Source organism: Ictidomys tridecemlineatus, unplaced genomic scaffold, assembly GCF_052094955.1.
Source record: "Ictidomys tridecemlineatus isolate mIctTri1 unplaced genomic scaffold, mIctTri1.hap1 Scaffold_92, whole genome shotgun sequence".
In the NCBI taxonomy this organism is placed as follows: Eukaryota; Metazoa; Chordata; class Mammalia; order Rodentia; family Sciuridae; genus Ictidomys; species Ictidomys tridecemlineatus.
The window spans coordinates 424565-444676 of NW_027526147.1; the positions used below are offsets into that span (position 1 = coordinate 424565).

At 31.8% G+C, this 20112-nt stretch overlaps 1 pseudogene; it reads right to left on the reverse strand.

The window, feature by feature from the left end:
• Positions 1-20112, reverse strand: part of LOC144374875 (son of sevenless homolog 2-like) — a 41206-nt pseudogene that overhangs the window by 13447 nt on the left and 7647 nt on the right.

The following is a 20112-nucleotide window of genomic DNA, read 5'->3' on the forward strand; positions in this document are numbered from 1 at the left end:
ACATTATTAGTATTGTTTTGAGGTGGGGTACTAGGGATTGAACCCAGGGTGTCACATATGCTAGGCCAGTGCTTTAGCAGTGCAGGGTTTTTGTTTTTTTTTTAAATACAAACCCTGGAGGTATTTCTAATTGTCCAGGGTGACACTGAATTTGCAATCCTCCTGCCTCAGCCTCCTGGGTAGCTGGGATTACAGGTGTGTGCCTCCATGCCCAGTTCTAGATTATTTATAATACCTGCTATAGTAGAAATACTATATAAATAGTTACACTGTATTGTTTAGGAAACAATGACAATATAAAAAAGTCTATATGTGTTCAGTACAGATGCAAGCACTGTAGGTATAACTACATTTTCAATATGTGGCTGACTGAATCCATGGGTATGGAAACCACATATATAAAGTGCTGACTGTGTATTATTCCTACAGGAAAATGAATTGGAAGGGGTGGGGAAGAAGATAGGTAACTGATATGAAATAATTGTTCATTCTGTGCTAAGAAACAAATTAGGTATTCTAAATAGTTATTTCATTTGGTCCTTAATAAGTTTGGAGATAAAAAATAATTTGTTCAAGGTCACACAGTCCCTTGAACACAGGTCATAAAATAATTTTAAAAAACTATAGGAAAATTTAAATATTACATAACAATAAGCAAATAATTCAATTTATTTATAAAAATTTCTTTCAAGCTGGGAATATAGCTCATCAGTAGAGGGTTTGTCTAGAATGTATAGGGCCTGGGGCTCAATCTCCAGCACAACAGAAATAAAGAAGAAAAGAGGGATAGGGTGAAGGGGAGAGGGGAAGGAGGGAGGGAAAAAATTTTTCTTATTCTTTCCATGTTGCTAAGCCCCAAAATGTTCAAATACAAATTTGGTAAACCAAATTATTATTATTATAGTAATTTCATTAGAATCATACTTACTTGAATGTGGCAAGAGCACTGTAGCAAAGATGCTATTGCTACCTATTGGAAAGAGAAAAATTAATTTGAAAAGATAGGTAACATGTATGGTTTTATTTTTACATGTCAGCATAAAGTAACATGTAATATACATAGCACAAAATTTTATCACCATCTTTTAATGTGTCAGTTTTTTTTAGAAAGATGAAACTAAGTATTCCTTGTACCTAGAATGTTTTTCTCTTTCTTAGTGTAAATGGTTCCCCTTCTATCACAGTCCCTTTCAATTTTCCTCACTGAACTTATGTACTTATTTTTTTATTCACTGCCTGTTGCTCCCTTTCAAGTGGTGGTGAGGTCCCAAAAGTACTAAATAAATCTTTTTGAATGAATAAATCAGAAAACAACATGCATTAACAAATGCATAAGTGTGATAATCACCATTTTCACATTTAGATGCTACTTTTCATACTGATTTGATTACAAAGGATTCTGTAGTTTGTTAATTAAAATGATGAGAATTATCCGAAACAAAAATTCCTTTTTTACCAAATGGTTTTTATCAAATACTTACCACAGGAACTATTGAGATCCATATCTGAAAACACACTATGTTCTGAAGAAGCAGACACTGGTGGAGTAGATGGTGTATTTGGAGAGGTTGGTGCTGACACTGTTGATTCGAGCTCAGTTTCAGCAACCCGACTAAAGCTTATCTTATAAGGTTCTCTTTCTAATTGTGTTGGATAACCTCATAAAGTGCCTGAGGTAGAGCCATGCCGTCCTGAATTAGGCCCTATTCCAGGAGATTTTAAGGAGTAGGTTGATTTCCTAGCCTAGGAAAAGTAAACATAATTAGTATCATTTATTTTCATGAGTTACATTATTAGTTAATTAGTTCTCAAGGAACCAGTTAATTAATTCTCAAGGAATAAATTAAAAGAGTGCAACAAAATACCAATCTGCAGCGGCAGTTTGTGGTATTCTAGTAATAACTTCTGGATTTAACTGGATTAATTTAAAAATGAACTTGAATATAAGTAAATCTCTTTCAATAACTGTAGAAATAAAATGCCTAAAAAATTGTGTCAAAACAACCTTTAGCTCCTAAAACACTTATATCTAAACTTTTTTTCAAATAACTTATATCAATTTAATAAATATTTACTGGTAACATAATTTATGTTTATATTATGTTATGTGCTTCACTTTTTAAAAAGTCCCCTTTTCCCCTTTTCTTATACTAAATGTTCAATCTCTATAACAGTGCTTTCAAAACCCTTTGGTGAAGAGGGCTATCATTGTTCCCTATCCTAAACTCCATCCCAATTTTAAAACTCTGGCAGTGGTAACTTGATGAAAAAACAAAAATCTCAGATTCATAAATTTGAGTTGGAGGCAAATGCTGTGGTAAATGCCTATAATCCCAGCTACTCAGGAGGATGAGGTAGGAGGATTGTCAAGTTTGAGGCCAGCTTGGATGTTGTGGTTTGGATATGTGGTATCCCCCAAAAGTTGATGTGTGAGACAATGAGGGAATGTTGAGGGGTGAAATGATAAGATTATGAGACCTATAACATAATCAGTGGATTAATTCACTTCAATGAATTAACTGAGTCGTAACTATGGGCAGGTAGGGTATAGCTGAAGAAGTATATCACTGGGAGTTATACCGTTGGGTTTATATTTTGACCCTGGTGAGAAAGAGTGCTTCTGCTGCCTGGTTTCCACATCTTGAGCTGCTTTACCTCTTTCACGCTTTTCTGCTTCTGCCTGATGTTCTATCTCACCTCAGGCCCAAAATTAGGGGTCCACTGACCATGGACTGAACCTCTGAAACCATGAGCCAAAATAAACTTTTTCCTCTTGATGTTGTTCTTTTTGGTCATAGTGATGAAAAAGTGACTAAAACACTGGGCAATGTAAGAGACATCCTGTCTCTAAAATTAAAAAAAAATTAAAAAGACTGGGGATATAGCTTAGTGGTAGAGCCCTTGCCTTCCATGCATGAGGCCCTGGGATAGATCCCTAGCACCCACTCAAAAAAGTTTGAGTTAAAATCTCAACTGTGCCTAAAACTAGCTGTTCAGTCTTGAAAAAGTTATTTAATCTCTTTGAGCCTCAATTTTTTTACTTATAAAGTTAGGATAATCTCTATCATATACTGATGTGAGAATGAGATACCATGCAACTACCTAGTTTACTGCTTTGCCAAAGGGAGTCTGTTTATAAATGATTTTTACTTTTTTCCAAATCTTGCTTCACTTTCAGTGACTTAGAATTAGTCTTCCATTATTTCTGTTGCCACTGCAAACCTGTGGAATAACTAGAAAGTGTAGAAGCAATTCCTAGTGTGAGAGATGGATTTCACTGGCAACCACAGACCATGGAGCCCTAATGGCAAGAGCCAATGGTCAAGCAAAAAAAAAAAAAACCTATATACTACTGCTTACTCTTTTCCCAGTTCTTTTCACTTCCTTTGTTCCATTCAGCTACTGCTAGGCTCTCATATTCTCACACCTGTTTCTCTTATACTAGAAGGGATCAAAAATTGACAGATAAATGGTAGTAGGACAAAGGATACATCAGATTTTATCAAAAAAGCTGATATCTTCCTTTACAGTATACATAATTTTAGAAATAGTACTATAAAATATCTAAAAATAGCTATTTGATTACAATTTTAAGGAAATAGGTTGAATAATATTAAAAATAATATTTTCCAACATTGTCATGGACTTACAAATCGAGGAGGCTGTTTGTAGTTTCGGGGTTCGATTTCTAGTGACTTGTTGAACAAATAATCTGTAAACTCTTTTTCAGATGAGCTTCCCATGGGGTTAAGGTTTTCAAAGAACCTCTGGAATTAAAGAAATACTCCTAAGTATATACTTACTCAAATTTTTAGTGAAAATTATTTATTTTATCATTTTTAAAACTAAAAAATTAAGGGATCACAATGTCTGGAAAGGTTACAAAGATTGTTTATTCCAGTCGCTCTACTTTTCAATAAGATTACATAATTTCTCTGGAAGTCATATTCTAGTCAAACATTATGATTATAAGATGAACAGGTTTTAATGGCTCAGTAGTTAACACTTATCCTTTAGTAGTCCTACTAATTATAACATAATGATCATGAGTAAGCTAACAAAAGTGTTTAGAACCAAAATTATAGTTTAAAAAACCACCATAGAACTTTGATAATTGGAAAGACATATTCAAAAGTAATCAAGAGAAATTATAATAAACTTTATAACTTACCTGTGTCAAATTCTAGTACAAAAGTATTTTTATCAAAAATATTTTATCTTTATCAAAAAATATTCACCAAATATTTTGCAAGTAAAAATTTAAGCTCTGAAGTAGGAAATTTAATACTTTAGCAAAGTGCTCCCCTCAAAAAAAAAAGGAATCTCACTAATTAGAAACCACCCTGTTTATATTTTACTATATTTTCTGGTGTTTTATTATGTGTGATTATATATACATAAATAAATAAATAGAAACTTTTTCTTTTTTGCAAAATTGGGGTAACACCATATTTATTTTTAATCTTTTTAAAAGTTTATAGTCAAGTTGTTCCCATGTGGTTTACTTATCTTATAAAGTACAAATTTTAAGTCTATGGAATTTTATCAGACATGTTCCAGAATTCATTTCACTAATCCTTATATAGGCAGTTATCCAGATAAAAGCCTTTTAATTCTTTGCTATAATAATAATTATTAACTCCTGGTGCAAATATTTTTCTACATAATTCTTATGGTTATCTTTGAAAATTCCTTAGACGCAAATTTCTGGATTTAGCTTTATTTCATTTTTGAGTGTTTACAAGCAAGTAAAAGATATTTATTGGGTTTGGCTTTTGTAAGAGGCAAAATGAACTTGAAAAGTATATCACTCCTCTAACACAAACAATTATTTTTTATACTCAAGTTAGCTAACTTATATTACACTAGCCAATGGTAATTTAAAAACTTTTAGAAAGCTTTATTTTTAATTTTCTCATCATTTGTTCTAACTTAAAAATATGATTTTGTTTGATTAATGTTGGTTTTGTAAAATGAATAGCTTAGTTTGTATATATTTTAAATGTACTTTGATTCAATCATAAAGAGGCATTCCCCTTCTCCAAAATGCTTTAAATGATGGTAAGAAACCTAGATCAGAACAAAAAAACCTATTGGCATATATGCTACTGAGATACAAATGCTTAAAGTATTATTTCAAGTATACCCAATAACAATGTAAAATTATTTCTGTGGAAAAAATATATTGTGAACTCTAATCTGACTTTAAGAACACATTTTCTTATTAGCCTTCTGAAGATCCACATAGAGAGGGTGGGCTCAATGAAATAGGCAACAAAAATTACTATTTACTTTAAAACAGTTATATGTCTGCATTTTAATTAATGGTATGCTTTAGGTCATTCTTTCTAAGGACTGTAGAGTATTTGAACTGGGAACAAAGAATAGTAACTATCTCATAATTCAGGAAGGTAGAAATGATAGTGGCTATTTTCATTCAATATGCCCAATTTGTAGATTCTTTTAAGAATGTAGCATAATTTTTAACATGAAAAGTTAAATTACAATATGTTCTCAATTTCAAATACATATGATATATTAAGTTCATTTAATATAAACGTGGTATCATAATGCACTTTAATTTAGATGGCATCCCACATTTTTTCCCCTGTTAGGAAAAAAGTACAATCCTAACTTTCTTAGGACAAAAATTTCAATAAAGACAGAAATAGCAACAGGTCACTAGATAGATATATTGGCAGAGTTAAAACTAAAATAATGCATTCCTATAATGCTCAACTTAAAATGAGACAAAGCCATAGAATACACTAAGCATAATGTTTCTAAGAGGGTTCATCATGTGATTTCCACTACCAAAATATTAGCAAGAATGTATGTTCCCAGTGAATTAAAGTATACCTGTAGGAAAGCCAGAAAATGCACACTTATGATATCACAGTATCAGTATTATACACCATTGTTCAAAATAGAACATCAGTTGATAGAATATTAAAGCCCTTTTGTGCTATGCATATATACCACTCTTCCAAACTCTTCTCCTACTTAAGCATAGTCATCTTCTGAGAAGATAAGTTGTTTAATGTTATACTGGCTCACATAAAATATTTAAAATGGTTATCCATCAATGATGAAATTAGTAGTGGATTTTTACTGCATGGACATCAGAAAAACTTCTTTTGTTCAACTTTGCCATTCGCTTTTTTGGAAGTGTTGCTTGAACCAACTCAACAAAGAAGTGATATTTTCAAGAGAAAGCACTTCGTATAAATAACTGCAGATAGTGTAGGTATAATATTTAACATTGTTAACTACCAATTATTAACTCATTTTATTTACAAAGCAAAATAAACAGCATGATATGTGATTATGGTATTTTGTAGAGATCATCGAGTACTTAACACATTCCCTTTTAAAGACAAGGAAAAAAAATATTTACCCTCATTTCTGGTTCTATTTGTAAACGATAAGGCTGATTCTGATATTGCTGAATTTCTCCAGTAATTTCTGCCACTTTTCTCCTCTTACTGAAATTGTTCAAATCTTTCCCTTTCTTTTTTAAAAAATCATTATTCCCTTCTTCAGTCTTCAGAATATTTGTTAAATATATTCCTAGTGAAAAAAATATTTAAAGAAAATTTATTTTAAAATTGGTCATTTAATCAATCATTTGGGAAAACAATCTTGTAAAACTAAAAGACTTACTAGCAATTCCACTCCATAATGTTGATAAGGCAAGGCTCTGATAGACTTTATGGTTATGATTAATTCTCCATTAATTTTTTTAACATAGAAAAAATTTAAAATAAAAAGAAAATAAAGGCTACTAGTCTAAGAAATAGCAAATTGAGCTTTCCTAAACCGTGTTTATAAAGTCTAAATTATAAGTTTTAAATCGAACCAAAATTTTTAATGCTTGATTTTATTTTATTTTATTTATTTATTTTCACATTACAACACTTTCAAATTTTTATTGAGTATGGTCTTATTACCTCTGTAATAATGCTTGATTTTAAATATTTATTTTCAATAATCTTTAAGTGATCATCAATATCATAAGCACTGCTGATTAATAAGAGTTCAGACTTAAATTGTTTTCTCAGAGCCCATGATTTAGATTTAAAAACCAATTATATTTTAATCTTTCACAATAGAAACTTTAATCTCCTTTTTCGAATAATTACTAATATATTTAAATTAGTAGTTATCAATTGATAATTTTGTTCCTAACAGTGTATTGGAAATGTCTGGAGACATTTCTGGTTATCATGATGTAGGTGTTACCAGCATATAGTAAACAGGAAACTTGGAGGCTACTAAACATCCTACAAGCACATGACATTTACTCATTTATTTGATTCATATGCCAATAGTGCTGAGGTTGGAAAACCTTGATTTAAATAAATTATACAATTTCAACAGTTTAGTCATACATCACATTATTATATTTATATAAAAATGATCTATAAGGCTAGAATGGAGGGGCTAGGAATATAGCCTAGTGATAAGAACAGGTGCTTAGCATGTGAGATGCCCTGGGTTAAATCCCCAGCATGAATGTGTGTGTGCCCGTGCGCGTGCGCACGCACATACACACACACACACATACACACACACACACACACACACACACACACACACACACACACAGACTAGAATTAAGCTGAAAAACTGCTGTAACATTATAGTACAATATGCTACTCAAGTGTTTGTGGTGATGCTGTTGTAAACAAACACACTGTTGCTGCCCACCATATTAAAGTATAGCACATAAAACACACCACATATACGAAAGTGGTCCCGTAAGATTATAATAGAACTGAAAAATTCTCATTGCCTAGAGATGTAGCTGTCATGATGCCAACATAACATATTTTTCAAGCCTCCATAAACAGACCTGTCAGAAAAGTATAGCATGTTTGTCTATGAACAGTACTTAATACTTGATAATAGTAATAAATGACTGTTACTGGTTTATGCATTTACTATACTACACTTTTTATCATTACTTTACAACAAAAATGTTTACTACAAAACAGTATTCCATATTATGCCACCAGCAGCCTCACATGTATCATCTATGTTGAATGCATCAAGAGATCACATTCAAAGCAGAGGCACACACCTAAAGTTCCAGCTACTCAGAAGGCTGAAGCAAGAGGATTGCTTGACCCAGGAATTTGAGACCTGCCTGGGATACATAGCAAGACCCCATTGCAAAGCAAAACAAAACAAACAGGCAATGTTGAGTAATTGATTTATACCATCTAGAATTGTGTGAATACACTGTTTGCAGAACAGAATTGCTGAATTGTTTTAACAAATCACTTAAAAGCCTTTAATAAAGAGAAAACGAACACTGTAGATATGACATAAATAGATAAAAACAATAGTTACCACTCTCTGAGTGCCTGTTCTGATAGAATTTGTATTAGGTTGTATAGATAAAATATTTTTAATTCTTACAACTCCATGAGGTAAGTATTATAACTTGCATTTTACAGGAAAATAAATAATAGAGTTTTAATTTTTATTTATCAATACAGATGAAAATAGACAAGGTAATATAAAATATGAACAACTGACCTCTAAAGACTGGCCTCTTTGGACTATAACACATTTTGCCTCAAAATACAATATCCATCTTTAGTAACTTACCAAAAAAAGGCACACAAGGTGGATTGATTGACTTCAGTTTTACTAGGTATTTTTAAAAGTGATCTTGACTTAATTCCACAGCTTCATCTAAAATTTTCCATTTTCTTTCCTGTAATGCCTTAAAAACATATAAAATGAGCATAATCTCCGTTTATAGTTCAATCAAATGTATGGATACAGAAATTTAGAAATTATAAAATTTTGCAAACATTTGATATTAAATATTTTAAAAAATTAAAATAAGAGAGGTTATCCTTTGGGCATTTGCCTAAAGTGATTTTTCCTCTTTTTATCTATAATATAAAATCTAAAACCTTAAATTTTTCTAAAACAAATTAGAAGATTAAGCAATCAAAAAATTTCATCCTCAGGACCTTGATAGTCATAATTTTGATTAGCCAGAGTTTCAAGTCTTAGATGTAGGAAGCGAGAATCATAATTGTTCAGCATTTAAGTACTTTTCCACTGAAAGGTCTTTTGGGGACAAGGGTGGAGTTTTGGTAAAGAGATGACTACAGGAGGGTAAGAAAGCATTAACAAATTTAGTTAATGTAATAAACATAGGAATTTCTTTTTAAATTTCATTGTTAGATTTTCTTACTAGATGTTAGTTTATAACTTGATAAGAGCAAACATTATACTTGAGAACCATTCAATATATTTCCTTTAAGTTATGAAGAAAGAGTGCACCATAGCTTTTATTCAAATCTATCCAAAAGTCCTAGCTAAAAGGGACAAGAAACAAAATAAATAACTAGGAATTGCAAAGAAAAGGAAAAAAAAAAGAAAGAAAAAGTCACTATTTACAGAGATTATGACTATCCGAAAGGAAACTCCAAAACTCTATCTGCAAAGTGTTAATAAGAGAATTTACTAATGTTGCTGTGTCAAAAATCAACTAGATATGAAAATCTTTCATCAATAAGGAAAATAATTTGTTTAAAAAGTGTAACATAAATCTAACAAAAAAAGTATGAAGTCTCTATCAAGAAAACCATAAGACAGTATTAAATGGGTAAATAAATGGAGAGATATACCATGTTCCCAGTTGGGAAGACTCATGACTGTAAATTGGCACTAATTGATTTTACAGATCTAATGCAACTTCTATTACAGTTCCAATTTTCAACTTGGCAATGGTTGCACATGTCTGTAATCCCTACAACACAGGAGGCTGAGACAGAAAGACTGCAAATTCAGCCTCAGCAATTTATCAAGATCCTCAGCTACAAAGCAAGACCCTGTCTTAAAATAAAAAGGGCTACAAATGTGACTCAGTGGTAAAATGCCCCCTGGTTCAATCCTCAGTACCAATAATAATAATAAAATCCAATTTTTAAAAATGAAGCTTAAAATTATTCTAAAATTTATATATGAAAATAAAGGGCTAAGACCAAGTCAACCTTGAAAGATTGCTAAAAGATCTGCTATACTTTCTTTTCAAGAATTAGTATACAAGTAGGCTGGGGTTGTAGCCCAGTGGCAGAGCACTTGCCTAGCACATTTGAGGTACTGGGTTTGATCCTCAGCACCACATACATCTACAACTAAAAATAGAAAAAAATATAAAAAGACCAGAAACAGGACTACACATAAGGATACTAAATATATGACGGCTGATACTATAGGTCAATGGGGAAAAATGAATTAACAATAAATGAATTCAAACAACTGGGTAGCCTTATGGAAAAAAATGTAATAGTAGGGGTTGTGGCTCAGTGGTAGAGTACTTGCCTAGCATATGTGAGGCAGTGGGTTCAATTCTCAGCACTGCATACAAATAAATAAAATAAAGGTCCATTTACAACTAAAATTTTTATTTAAAAAAATGAAATAATATTCCAACCTCACCCATATTCAAAACTCATTTCCACCTAGAGTAAGGATTTAATGAGAAAGATAAAACATTAGGATAATGGGGGGGGCAATTAAAGTGGAGAACAAAAGCATTAATAACAAAGAAAAAAATAAGTAAATTTGACTACATTAAGAATTCTTGTTCATCAAAACACACCACAAAAAAGATGAAAAGGGGAGCTTTTATCTGGGAAAAAAATAAATGATGATATTTTAGAATCCAGAATATAAGAGCATTTGTATATAACAATTTAAAGTTAAAAATTTTCCACAAGAAGAACGAAGAACCAAATAGAGGTTCAAACTCATTAAAAATCAGGAAAATATAAAACAAAACCACAATAATGGAAAAGATAAAGGCCTGAAAATATCAAGTATTGATGAGAATATAAAATAACTGGATTTCATACATTTCTGATGGGAGTGTGAATTGGTACAATTACTTGAGAGAACAACTTGGCATTATCTAGTAAAGTTGAAGACATCTATATCCTAAATTCTACTTTTAGAGTAATATATTTGGGTATATCAGGATATATATAAAGAATGTTAACAGCTATATTGTTCATAACAATTCCAAATGATTATTAACTAATTAAAAATGATTAAATTTTGGTAAACTGATTTCTATAATTATGATATAGTTATGAAAAAGAATGAACTATAGCTATAAACAACATGGATCAATCTTAGGAATACAGTGCTAAGAGTCATTGAAGAATTATAAAATTAAGAAACATGCAAAATAAAACAATATAGGTTAGATAAAAGCAAGAGAATTAAAAGCCTAAGATTCATTACAGTGAAAGAATGGAGGGGCTCTTAAACTGAATGCTAGGTACACAGATATTTTTATTCTTTATACCTTATATATAATTATAGAAATACTGTCAGGCTGGGGATGTGGCTCAAGCAGTAGAGTGCTCGCCTGGCATGCATGCGGCCCGGGTTCGATCCTCAGCACCACATACCAACAAAAGATGTTGTGTCCACCGAGAACTAAAAAATAAAATGAATAAATATTAAAAATTCTCTCTCTCTCTCTCTCTCTCTCTCTCTCTCTCTCTCTCTCTCTCAAAAAAAAAGAAAAAAAAGAAAAAAAGAAATACTGTTGTCCAATAGTTTTTAAAATGAATGCTTAGCCTGTAAAATGAATAAAGTGCCTCAGAGTTTTTCAATATCTGAGTTGAAATAATTAATCTGAACAGATAGTTAATTTCTTTAATATATAAAATTCATAAGTAAATAAAATGCGAATACCCAAATAGAAAAATTCAAACATAAAAATATTTTTTCTTCTTCTCCCTCCAATCACAACCCACTAAAAGAATTAATGAAGAAAGACATATTTTTCCACACTATTCTTAATATTCATGCAACTCCACTTAGAGGTTTAGGGTTTGTTCTGTTTTGTTGTACTAATATGGAATCACACTATAGTCATTCAGAACTTCCTTATGATTTTTTCCCCACATATATCACATATATTCTTGCAAGATAATGTACAAAAATGACATCATTTTTTTCTATAGAACAATATTCCATGTTATAGGTATAAGATAATGTATTTAATCATTCTTCTGCTGATGGAAAGAAGAATATTTCTAGTTTTCTGCTACTAAAATAATGCTAAAATAACTATATCTTCATACATATAATTTTATACTGTGGTGCTTTTATTTCTTTAAGATTTTATTTATTTAATATTCTGGGTCTGAGAGTATGTGTACTTTAAATTTTAACATACATTGCTGGGTTGCTTTCCACAAAGGTTTTACAAATTTATATTCCCAAAGGCAATATTAATATAGTTGAGTTTTTACCTTGTTAGCTTTCACTTAGAAAAAGTCTTTCATAGTAAAAACACAGGAAGACCCCATAAATTTGGATTGATTTATGAGTCTATATATCAAGGCAGTATAAAAATGTTTAAATTAAAAAGCAGGCAAAATAAAGAGACACTGAAAAGATATAGTTTGACTGTCTTCATATCTTTAATATATTAAAAAGTCCATAAGTAAAAATGCAAACATCCAAAAAAATGAAAGAAGACATGAATTAAATAAATCATAAAAAAATAAAAGTGACCAATAAATACATTTTAAAATATCCAATATCACTAGTAGCCAATAAATGCATTTGAAAATAGCTAACATCTCACCACTTTTTAAAAACACAAGTTTAAAATGAGAATTTTTATTTTTGGCTGATAAAGTCTTTAAAGTTTTCAATACAGTAATACCCAGAATCATTTATCATATTTTTTGCTAGAAAACACTTGGCAAAAGTACCATCTTTAGAAACTTCTAAGGAAATAATCATATTCTTTTTTTAAAGAAAGAGAGAGAGAGAGAGAGAGAGAGAGAGAGAGAGAGAGTGTTTTAATATTATTTTTTTTTTTAGTTTTCGGTGGACACAACATCTTTTTTTTTATTTTTATGTGGTGCTGAGGATCGAATCCAATGTCCTGTGCATGCCAGGCGATTGCGCTACCACTTGAGCCATATCCCCAGCCCCAGGAAATAATCATATTCTTAAAAATACATCTACATATGGGTGGTCTATGATAAATTATTTGTCACAACAATAAAATCCAAAATAACTTAATTGTTCCACAACAGAATGATGGAATAAATTATGGTTTATGTGTGAGACAGAAAACTATGTAGGCATTAACAATCTTGTTTTTGACAACAAACTAAAAAAAAGTGTTAAAGAGAAAAATATGTAGGCTACAAAAATCTACTTACAATATAATCTCAATTTTGTTATTAAAAGACATAAAATCTTTCTATACACTAAACACATTATTTTATAATTTAAAAGATAAAATTTTAGAAAGGGTTCTTTCCATATTATTTTTTGACTATATCTAAAGGTGACACTTCTCAGAGGAAGATACACAATCTATCAACAAACATGAAAAAACGTTCAACATCTCTAATAATCAGAGAAATGCAAATTAAAACAACTCTAGGATTTCATTTCACTCTAGTCAGAAGAGTAGTTATCAAGAAAACATGCAAAAATTAGTGTTGGCAAGGATGTAGAGGAAAAGGCACATTCATACATTGCTGGTAGGACTGCAATTGGTACAGCCAATCTGGAAAACAGTATGGAGATTCCTCAGAAAACTTAGAATGGAATCACCATTTTGACACAGCTATCCCACTCCTCGGTCTATTCCCAAAGGACTTAAAAACAGCATAGTATTGGGACAAAGCCACATCAATGTTTATAGCACCACAATTCACAACAGCTAAACTGTAGAACCAAACTAGATGCCCTTCAATAGATGAATGGATCAAGAAACTGTGGTATATATACACAATGGAATATTACTCAGCAGTAAAAGAGAATAAAATTATGGCATTTGCAGGTAAATGCATGGAGTTAGAGAATACCATGCTAATCGAAGTAAGCCAATCCCCAAAACCAAAGGTCGATTGTTTACTTTGATAAGTGGACACTAATCCATAATGGGGACAGGGGGATGGGTTGAGTGGAGGAAGTTTGGATTGGCCAAAGGGGAAGGGGCATGGGAATAGAAAAGATGGTAGAATGAGATGATCATCATTACCCTAGGTACATGTATGATTGCACGAATGGTGTGATCCTACTCTGTGTACAACCAGAAATGAAAAATTGTGCTACATTTGTGTACAATGAATCAAAGAACATTCTGCTGTCATGTATAATTGATTAGAACAAATAAATTTTTTAAAAAAGTTATTTGTGTGATTATATTTAATATCATTTGTCATTTATGGGAGACTATCAAAGTGCCATTGAAGAAATTCATGTGAAACTTTATTATATTTAGGTTAAGCACATTAAAAAGAGGTACAGGTCCTATATTCTTTGACAAATCCTAAACTTACTAGTATATATTGATATATTTTTAAAAATATTTTTAAATTTTTATATTTAAGTGGAAAATATGGATTCATTCAAAGATAAATTCAAGCCAGGAATGGTTGTAATCCTAGGTACTTGGGAGGGTGAGGCAGGAGAATCAGAAGTTTGAGGCGAGCCTCAGCAACTTAATGAGGCTGTAAGCAACTTAATGAGACCCTGTCTCAAAATAAAAAATAAAAAGGGCTGGGGGTGTTGTTCATAGTTGAGTGCCCCTAAGTTCAATCCCTGGTACCAAAAAGACAGGCAGTAGGAGCAATCTCTTTGATATTCATTTTATCTTTCCCCAAAAGGATGAAATATTTAAGCCTAAAACTTACCTCAAAGGTATGGTCTAGTCTGTACACTGACACTGAATTTACTGCACTGACTATCTCCAGTACACCACTGAAATTATTCAAGTCTTGAAAAACTTGCAGAATTTCTATAATTCTACTTAGTACTGCCACCCGTTCTTCAAAATTTTCTGCTTCCACAATGCATCTAATAACAACAACAAAAAATCCATGGCTTAGAAAAGTTTCTCCACCTAACTTAAGAAATAAGAAACTTCTTTAGAGCCAGAATTCAAGCTTAAATAGGACTTATTATGATGATGATTAAGAAGCAATAATAAAGAATAAACAAAACTTACTTTTAAAACCACAGGTTGAGGTTTCTGGTATGGCGAATCATTTTTAATAAATTTGGAGAATTTATCTCTTTATCTTCTTTGGTCCACACACTCCCTACAAGTTCAGAAGGCTGGACTTTCCTAAAAATAAATTTTAAAAAATCAGTACAACCTAATCTATCTATAAAGGATTAGTATCAAGATTATTTAAAGATCTGCTAAACTTAATTTAAAAACTGATAATGACAAACATGAAAAAATATTTTCTCTCAGGAAAAAAAAAACTGCAATAAAATTCCATTTTATTATTGCCAAAGCCACAAAACCTTAATAATATCAAATTGGTAAGAAATAATAAAATAATCTCCAACTCCAATATGCAAGTAAAAATTGATACAATCACTTTGTAAAACAATTCAGCAGGATCTTCCATTACTAAAGATATACATACTAGCTGACCCAACAATTCTATTGCTAAGTACATTCCTATGTAAACTCTTACAGAAAGTTACAAGAACTCATTCACAAGACTGTTCACTGAAGCACTATTTACAGAAGGTAAAACGCCAAACAATCTACCAGTTCACCAAAAAGAGACTGAATAAACTGTGGAATACTCATAGAATGGCTAAAATAAGTGAACTAGAACTATATTCATGGACTTTAACAGATATCAAAAAGAATATAAGTAAAAACATGATGCAGAATAAGTATGTTTAAAATGTACAAGCCAATACTATATATTATTTAGGAAAATGTGTGTGTGTATAGAGAGAGAGACAAACAGAGTAAGCATCAAATTCTGGGTAGTTGTTATTTTTTTTTTATTGTTGGTTAGTAGTTGTTATTTCTTGCGGGGAAAGGAGAGCAATGAATTAGGGAGAATTATAGAATTTCAATTTCATTTGTAATGTTTTTGTTATACATGAGCACTCATTACATGGCTGCTTATCATTAGGATAACTTCTCTAGATATTTATATTTCAAATGAGGGCTCCTGGATACAGAAAAGATTTTAATGGAATGATAGTGACAGGGGCTTACTGTTGAATAGTTGTTACTATTGTAGTGCATTAGTCTTCCTACCATTCCTCTTGTGAAGGATTGCTCATCCTTAATCTAGGTCTATATAGCAACATGTTAGAAGACTTACCTACAGGACATACTGTGATTAAAACTGCTATGAGCTTCCCTCCAAACCCAGGAAAATAGATGAGATATTTTTAAGCTGTCATGATATGTAGCAAAATGTTTAAAAAATAGGTAAGAGGTATGCTCAAGGTTTTTGAAAATAGACCAAGAAATAACAATTACCTACCTGTAGAGATAAGATTCCAAAAGTGTTAGCTGACGAGCAATTTCTATTGGGTGAAGTGTCATAAGATCAAATGTTTCAAACTGCCCTGGTTTACTGATATGCCATTCAATTGGTGGAGGTGGACTTTCAAAGGTAATATTATGGATTATTCCATTTGCCTGAGCTTGCTTCTTCCTCTTGATGATCTTAGCAATTGACTCTACCCATTTCTTCATAGCTTTCCCTAGAAAAAACACATACTTAGAATGTCTTTTACTTGACAGACATAACTGTAGATCTTCATATAATTTTTAACGTTCACTCAACTTCAACAATTATCAACTCATGGCAAATTTTTGCTTCATCTAACCCAAATCATGCCATTTCTTCACTCTGTTGTTTGTTTTTTTGGTACTAAGAACTGAACCCATGGATGTTTTCTCACTGCACTACATCTCCAGACCTTTTTTGTTTTTCATTTTCAGACAGGGTCTTGCTAAGTTGTTGAGGATCTCACTAAATTGTTAAGGCTAGTCTTGAACTTGTGATTCTCCTGTCTCAGTCTCCTGAGTTGCTGGTATTATAGGCATACACCATTATACCCAGCCCTAGTTATTCTTTAAACAAATTCAAAAATCATATCATTTTGTCTATATTTAAGTCTTTTTAAAATAATCATTAGGTCATTATGACATATAAAAAATGAATCATTTTTTTTTCTTTTTTAAAATTTGTTTTTAGTTATACATAACAGAATATATTTTGACATACTAGATGGAATATAACTTCCCATTCTTGTGGTTGTACATGAGGTGGAGTTACACTGGTCATGTATTCATTCATATATGAACATAAGAAAGTTATGTCTGATTCATTCAACTTTGTTTCCTATTCCCATCTCCACTCCCTCTCCTTCATTCCCCTTTATCTAATCAAATGAACTTTTATTCTCCATCCCTGTTATTGTGTGTTGGCATCCACATATAAGAGAGAACATTTGGCCTTTGATTTTTTGGCTTATTTCACTTAGCATAATGATCTCCAGTTCCATCCATTTACTGGCAAATGCCATACTTTCATTCTTCTTTATGGCTGAGTAATACTCCATTGTGTATATACACCACATTTTCTTTATCCATTCATCTTTTGAAGGGCACCTAGGTCGGTTCCATAGCTTAGCTATTTTGAATTGAGCTGCTAAATTTCTTTGTCAAAAAGTGTGATCTTAAAATCTTCAAATACTTGGTTAATACTCAAATTTCTATCTCTTAAATATTTTTCTTATAGTTAATTTTTTTAAAAGGACATAAATAACATTTACTTAATTATATTTAGTCCATATGTCCTAAGTTTCCTTAGGACTACAGGTTCTCCCTTTATGTCTCATTTTTGCTTGCAATTTATTTGTTGAAGAAATGGAACTGCTTGTATTGTGGTGATTCTCAAGTCTGTCTTGCCAACTGTACCCCTGTGGTATCATCTGCCATGTTTCTCTATCCCCCCTATTTTCTGAAAACCAGAGACATAGAGATTGATGTTTTTGTTTGTTTTAGTATTGGGGACTGAACCCAGGAGCACTTAACCACTGAACTTCATCCCTGGCTCTTCTCTTTTTATATTTTATTTTGAGACAGGGTCTTCTTAAGTTACTTGGAGACTTGCCAAGTTACTGAGGCTGATTTTTGATCCTCCTGCCTCAACCTCCCAAGGTGCTGGAATTATAGGCTTGTGCCACTGTGCCCAGCAAGATCAATGTTTTTACATGAATACTTGCCAAGAATACTTTAATAGGATTCTTAACCAATATCTTATACTGTTAGATAAAACACAAATGTTCTTAATATAACATGTTTGATGACACATATTATAGCCTGGAATTTTATCACATAGGCTATGTTTGAAACTTCAAGTTGGAAATTCCTATCTTTTAGACACAAAAATGTATTCCTCTGGGGGCTGGGGTTGTGGCTCAGAGGTAGCACGTGCAAGGGCCTTGGTTTGATCCTCAGCATCGCAGGCGCTGGATTTGATCTTAGCACCACATAAATGTAAAATAAAGATATATGTCCACCTAAAACTAAAAAAACAATATTTTTAAAAAATGTATTCCTCTGGAATATGTTTCTAAGAGAGGAAATATTATTTTAAAAAGCTGATAATCATCTAAAATTAAAGTACCAGATTAAGGAGAATAAAAAAGCATAAAATTGCTGGGTGTGGTGATGCACACCTATAATCCCAGTGGCTGGGGAGGCTGAGGCAGGAGGATCATAAGTTCAAAGTCAAGCCTCAGCAACTTAGCAAGACCCTAAGCAACTCAGCGAGACCCTGTTTCTAAATAAAATATAAACAAAGGGCTGGGAATTAGGCTCAGTAGTCAAGTGCCCTTCCCCTGAGTTTAATCCCCAGTACCAAAACAACAACAACAAAAAGCATAAAATTATATATATATTATTTATTTAATGGAAACAAATGGCAAACTTGAGGGGACATAAAATTAAATAGCTTTAATTTATTAAAAAGGACTTTTGACATTTTTAAAAGCAATATTCTCCTTAAAAACTTAAAAGGGGGGGGGCTAGGATTGTGGCTCAGTGGTAGAGCGCTCGCCTAGCACGGGCGGGACCCAGGTTCAATCCTCAGCACCACATAGAAATAAAGGTGTTGAATTGTGTTCATTTACACCTAAAAAATAAATTAAAAAAAAACTTAAAAGGGGGTTAAGAGTATAACTCGATGGTATAGCACTTGCCTAGCACGTGCAAGGGCCTTGGTTTGATCCTCAGCATCACAGACAAATAAAAATATGAGAAGACAAGGTTCTAAGACTTTATATGGTTCTAAATATATGTGAGCTTACTGGAGTTTATAAAGATCATTCCAAATGTTATTTCAGCTTTTTAAAAATGGAAAGCAATTTACATTCTTAGTCATACAATTTTGAAAATAAGCTCAAATGCAACATAAGAGCCAATCAAAACTTTAAATAATATACCTCTTACACTTTAAATGAAGGATTCCAGTCTTTTAAGCAATTCCACATCTCTTTCAAAGTCATAAAAATGGTGTTCAACCCAATGGTGAAATACATTTAAAATCCTGGTAAAATAAAAGAATCACATTTTAGTGAAATCTTCAATTATACATTTTTTACTTCTATACTTCTTCATTATACTTCTTTCATTTTTCTAATGCCATGGCGATAGTTTTATATGCAACAATCAATATAATACTTAGAGTCTCCATTTTTAATGAATACCTTAAGTGCTTCAATAAGAAGAAGAAAATCAATCTCCAAACTGTACATTATTTTTAAATTATACTTTAGCCAGGAGTGGTGGCTAACACCTGTAATCCCAGCTACTTGGGAGACCGAGGCAGGAGGATTGCAAGTTCAAAGCCAGACTGGGCAACTTAGTGAGACCCTATCTCAAAATAAAAAATAAAGGGCTGAGGATGTAGCTCAGTGGCAAAGTGCCCCTGGGTTCAATCCCCAGTACTGCAAAAAAATAAAAATAAACATAAAAGTTATACTTTAAAATATGTATTTGTATAAAGATTATGGTTTCTGTGCTTAATCACCAATTAATGTTAAGGAAAAGTGTCTTTTATTTATTCATATGTAGAAAATACATGCTCTATAATAGAAAAGCTATTTTAAGTTTTTAAATTGAAAAAGTATTTTAAGCTGTAAATTTTTAATGTATTTTTCATATAAAATGGAAAATTAACTAAGATTTATTGTATTTCTAAATTCAAGTGCTAGCCTAGTGTCGTTGCACATGTCTATAATCCTAGTGACTTGGGAGACTAC